We start from the raw sequence: 5,884 nt of genomic DNA, 5'->3' as shown, positions 1-5,884 counted from the left end.
ACAGTGTTTTATGATAAAGTTTTAAAGATTTATTTCCGCATAAGAGAGTACGTTGTGATGACGATAGCGACTTTAGGTTAGTAGAAATCTAGGGTTGTTACAGTTGGTATCAGAGTTCTAGGTTATAGATTCTGTAGACTAGCCTACGAGATAGGCTTGACATGTTCCATGGTCCCACATCTTATGCCCCCCGATCATCATCAGGTATGTCATGGATAAGATAAGAAAAGGAAATGTTGTTGATTTCATATGTTGTTACTACTTGGTTATTATCAACTATAACTCCTAATTAAATTTTGACACCATTGACTGTATTATTGTTGACTTAGTTATATGTTTATTTTAATACAGAATTGGTATGATTTACCCAGCATGGAATATGAATGTCAATTAATATATTGATAGTGTTTAGATTAGTAAGGTTTCTACCATGAATGGGGAGCTAGAGTTTAGTATTTTATGTCAGATGTCTTGAACATAGTTAAAATACGCAGTGTTATGACCATAGAGATGGGAAAAATGTATCAACGTATATTAACGATTAAATAGATTCAAATGAAAACGACCAAGAAAACTTGATAGATAACAGCATCTTATAGTCTGCTACAGATATTAAAAGTGGTAGTGTCGAAAGGAAATTTCGTCACTATAAAGTATGTAAATATGAAATTTAAGTATTGGTGTGACCAAAAAAAAAAAAAAAAAAAAAAAAAAAAAAAAAAAAAAAAAAAAAAAAAAAAGAGCTAACATAGTAAAAGTTGAAACATTGTATACCTAAACTCATTTATGAATGACATAAATGACTTTAATGTGAGCTAAGCTCAGGAAGTCGTGAGATGTAGAAAACCACCCTGCCAAACACTAATTGAAAATTTTTAAAGTTACAATCGAGCCACATTGTAGTTCAAAGTTTTATAAATATTTATAAACATGGATTGGAGTTTTAGATTTTTAAGATATCTTAAATTTAGGAATGATTTAAGATTGATTTGGGAGGAGTCACAATATTAAAAAAAAATATAAAAATATAAAAAAGCCCACTTTGGTTGTGTTGCCTTTTCATATAACGAATGAAAAAATGTTAAAATGAGACCTTGAAGACGTATGGACAAAAAAGTGCATCATTGGACCTTTAGCTAGGCTTAAAAAAAAATTGACTTGGAGGACAATGTAATGAAGGAAACTGATTAAACTATTGATCTTAATTGAATGAGGAGACTTATGTTACAAGGTCATTGAAATATGTTGAGGATTTAAACCAAGATTTGCAGTGGTAAATAACCAAAATATCCCTATAAGAATTCTAGGATGTTTTCAAGATCTTAAATACTCAAAATACTACGAAAATTTATGAGACTCGTTTACAATATAAGGGTAAGTATGAAAGATTTTAAGGAGATTATAACAACTTAGGGATATGAGCTAAGAGAAAAAGTATGTAACTACCCCTCAAGACACTTGATAAGAAATCAAGGTTTTTATGAGTACCAAGTGACAAGATACTTATAAAGATTTATGCATGTAGAAAAATATTTATGACTCATATGGATTAGGGTGTACTTGTTAAGAATTTTTCCTTAGTTGTATTTCAAGACTTAACAAAAAAACTCTTGAACGAGAACCCGAGATATTTTAAAGACCTCCCGATGAGTAGTACAATATGGTCTTACGACAATGACTACGTCGTAGGAAACGTATGAACACCTAGGTGTAGGTACTTAAACTATGTCACAAGGAACCCATGAATCCTTGGACATAGGTATGTAAATTGTATCGCACCGAACACATAAAACTTTGGATGCAAGTATTAAGACTATGTCACGGGGAATTCATGAAGTCTCGTGCAGTTATTTATTAAATATAAGGAACAAATTAATATAATGTTTCAAAGATTTTCTTTAAGTTTCAATGTGGTAGTTAAGAGTGACTGTGAGGTCTTTTAACTCATTAATGCCCACAACTTGCATAATTTAATGAACTAGATCTTGTTCTTAAACTAGTTTGTTATGGTCTAAATAAATTCTAAAGGGAGCAAAAATGTTTCCGACTTTCCCAAGTTACTAATGAGGTCGTGCAAAAACTAGTACACAATTAACAACGACATTCCAAGCAAAGAAGCATGTTGTTGCCCAGGATTGAACTGGGGACCTTTAGTGTGTAAGACTAACGTGATAACCACTACACCACAACAACTAGATGTCTATGATGTCCATGATTAAAAGAATAGCTAATAATTATAAATTTTAATGTTTAAACAAAATATCTTTAGAACCTTGAAAGGTTTCATCAATATTCTTCAAAAAAAAAAAAATAATAATAATAATAATAATAATAATAATAAATAAATAAAATAAGTTTATTGTTAGTGAGATGAAACCGTTAATATCTTGTTTGAAAATATAATTCAACTTTCAAACGTTTCGTTAATACTCATAATTTAAAAAAAATTAAAATTAAAAAATACTCTTAAATCACTTTTCTCTTCAATTTTGTTTTGAAGTCTCTCGTTTATGGACATTTCCTAATATGAATATAATACAATTCAATATTTAAATAGACAATTTATTTTCAATCTTATTCTTGAGTATTTTTAAAATGGTGTTAACAAATTCGTTCATATACATAAGAATACGGTTTGACTCGTCTACTCTATTTCGAGTCAACAAAGATATCATAGGCTTTGCAGTGTATCCAAAATAAAATGGCGAGACCAAGTTATCGTTTTATCTATTCATATCCTATATTTAAAATATTATGCATAAAATCATCCAACCACATGAGAAAGAACAACATTACTAGCGAACAAACGAAGACCTTTGTATGTTAGACTAACATGATAACCAACTATACCACAAGACCAAATGATGTGCAAATTTTGTTCTATATTATGATATAATGTTATAAAATCCAGGAGTAAAAAGAATGATAAAATTAGAATTTTAAATTTTTTTGTTATTCTAGAATTAATTGTGCAATATTTGAAGGCTTTCATTGTTATTTTGAGCAATAGGTCCAGCTCTTTAATTGTAACAACTTACAAAAAATAATAATTATAACAATAATAAAGAAACAAATAAATAATTAACCCATCCCTCCCTTCACTGATATCTTAGGACTCCTTCCTCAAATATCACTCTTCAACCCCTACTCTAACTACCAGTTATGCTAGAGAGAATAAAAAAATAGATCAGAAAAGATTCACATATAAAGCTACTCCAACTATTAGTTATGCTAGAGAGAGAATAAAATGGCTCTGATACCATGTTAGATGAACACGACTCTCCACAATGGTATGATATTGTCCACTCTGAGCATAAGCTTTGCATCGAGATTTCCCAAAAGGCTTCATACGAATGGAGATAGTATTCTTTGATTATAAACCGATGATCATTCCCTAAATTAGCTTGTGGAACTCTCATCCAACCGAATTAAACGACTAAACAAAATTAAACGAAAAAAAGAAATAAGATTTAGAAGTAAAGAAGATTTAGTGGATAGAACTAAAAACTAAAACTAAATACAGAGATAAAATTCAATGAATAGAATTAAAAACTAAAACTAAATATGGAGAGAAAAGAAAATAAAGACAAAGATTTGGTGAAAAAAAACTCTACGATAAAACAATTAAAAATTAAAACTAAATATAAAAAAATGGAGATTTAGTGAAAAGAGCTCCACATAAAACAAAAGAATTAAAAATTAAAATTAAATACTGGGAGAAAAGAAAATAACCGCCCGGAGAAAAGAAAATACAGACCAAGACTAATAGAAAAAAGAGGGAAGATTCAATAAATAGAATTTATAATTAAATATAAAAAGAAAAATGGAGATAGGGTGAAAAGAACTAAACCCAACAAAAAAAAAAAAAAAAAAAACGAGAGAAGACATGATTATATTTGATACTAACACATATCTCGGACTTTTATTCATGCAAGTATTCTAATGTTCACATGAAATCTAACATAATCATTATAAATTAAAGGAATAATTTTGTAAAAGTTCGAATTTAAAACTGATGTCATGGGCTCACATAGGTTGACTTGGATTTCAAAGGATAGAATCGAACTTTAAATTAGTGACAACAACTTAAGCTAATCAGGTAAGTGGCCTTACTATCGGCATGATTATATTTGATGCTGACACGTGCCCTGTGGTTTTGCATGTGTCATAAACTTGATATGTGTGAATTGTTTATAAATCGATATGACTATGATATGTTATGTATATGTTATGATACGTGAATGATATGATAACTCTTACATCATCATGTGTTCAACGATATGTGTGAGATAGGATACGAGAAGGATGCGATAAACGTAATGGAACGATATGACTAAGATATGATTGACATAATCAATGATATGTGTGAGATAGGATACGAGAAGGATGCGATAAACGTAATGGAACGATATGACTAAGATATGATTGACATAGCATATGGTTAGGTTATGTGTAGAAATGATATAATTATGATAGAATGATAGAACGATATGGTTAGGATACGTTCCTATAACGGTATGACTCGGATTCGTAAATAAAACGATATGGTTAGGATGCGTTCCTATAACGGTAAGACTAGCATACATTCATGAAACGACGTGAACTAAGATATGCATATGGAAATGATATGACTAGCATAAAATACAATCTCGACGTATGCATAAAAGTATGATAAACGATATGAGAAATGATATGATATGTTCGCTAGAGGGATTGTATTAAACAATAATAAAAATGAAAAAAAATGTTGTGACCTTGTTGTACCCCCCTTAACGGGTGTCCGGGGCACTAAGAGCTACTAGAGAATGAAAGAAGGCTTAGGTCCTAGTATGTCCCGTAATTGCAAGTTAAGATGAGTGGATGAGTCACAGTTAAGATGAGTGGATGAGTCATGCAAGTGACTATAAGTCATATAATGTAGTTTTATTGTTGACTACAATGGGAGTTAAACCCACGACCTTCTAATCCAAAGTCAGACGCACTAATCCACTGCGCTATGCAGTCATTTTTGAAAGTTTATGCAAATACATTAATTTAAATATATATTTTTATACTTTTATGTTTGAATTCCTACTTATCATACCGTGATGGAAAGTATGGGGACCTGATGCATAATTGTGTGTTCATGTATAGCGAGATACTGCCCCATTATGATGAGCACGGACGCATACTTCATGAGACTGATTGTGATTATCTTGTTCGCCATAATGCTACGACAATCATTATTCCCTACGGGTGTCCAGCAACAACTCTCAGCGAGTGCTAGCCAGACCAGTAGGCCTAGGGAGCGTGCGAGCCTGCCTAGTGGGCCCGCGTTCGTAGGTGTGGGCCATGTGTAGAGAAGTATTACACATCTAATTTAGCCCGAACTAGAAAGCCTTCAAGAGAATGAAATGAACTCTTGTACAGTTGATGACTACATTTCATGTGACTTCATTTCATAACGCCAATAGTCGGGCCACTTATTGAGTACAGGGGTTCCTACACACGGCCCATACGTCACATTAAAGACCATGGAACTTGTGTTACGATAAGTTGCATTTTATTTATTTTGTAGTCCTTAAGTTAGATTAGGACATTGTTTTATTCTTTTTTTTTTGTTGTATATAAATTTCACGTTGTTTATTTTTCGTTATTTCTTTTAAGGTTTTATTGCGAATGCTTAAGTCCATGGCATCATGTTATGAATTATTTAAATGAATTTTTCACACAAAAAAGGTCATGTCATGCATATCGACTCTATTTCAGTAGAAAAAAAAAATGTTATTGTTGAGTGTTCTATTGTTGACTGAGTCATTTGTCAATCATGAGTAATTGTGTGTTGACTATAGATCATGTCACTTAGAGGATGTGGAAGAGGGCGTACGGAAAAAAGACGACCCCT

General features: G+C 31.4%; 2 non-coding genes across 2 annotated transcripts; both read right to left on the bottom strand.

Moving 5' to 3' along the window:
* Window positions 1-2,120: 2,120 nt before the first annotated feature.
* TRNAV-UAC (transfer RNA valine (anticodon UAC)) lies at window positions 2,121-2,193 on the bottom strand. Its single transcript has one exon. It is a non-coding gene; the product is annotated as a tRNA-Val (tRNA).
* Window positions 2,194-4,930: 2,737 nt separating this feature from the next.
* Window positions 4,931-5,004, bottom strand: TRNAQ-UUG (transfer RNA glutamine (anticodon UUG)). Its single transcript has one exon. It is a non-coding gene; the product is annotated as a tRNA-Gln (tRNA).
* Between the last annotated feature and the right edge of the window lie 880 nt (window positions 5,005-5,884).

The sequence above is a fragment of the Cucurbita pepo genome, chromosome 9 (genome assembly GCF_057944985.1).
Source record: "Cucurbita pepo subsp. pepo isolate OVF chromosome 9, ASM5794498v1, whole genome shotgun sequence".
In the NCBI taxonomy this organism is placed as follows: domain Eukaryota; kingdom Viridiplantae; phylum Streptophyta; class Magnoliopsida; order Cucurbitales; family Cucurbitaceae; genus Cucurbita; species Cucurbita pepo.
This window is presented reverse-complemented; position numbering and strand designations above follow the sequence as displayed.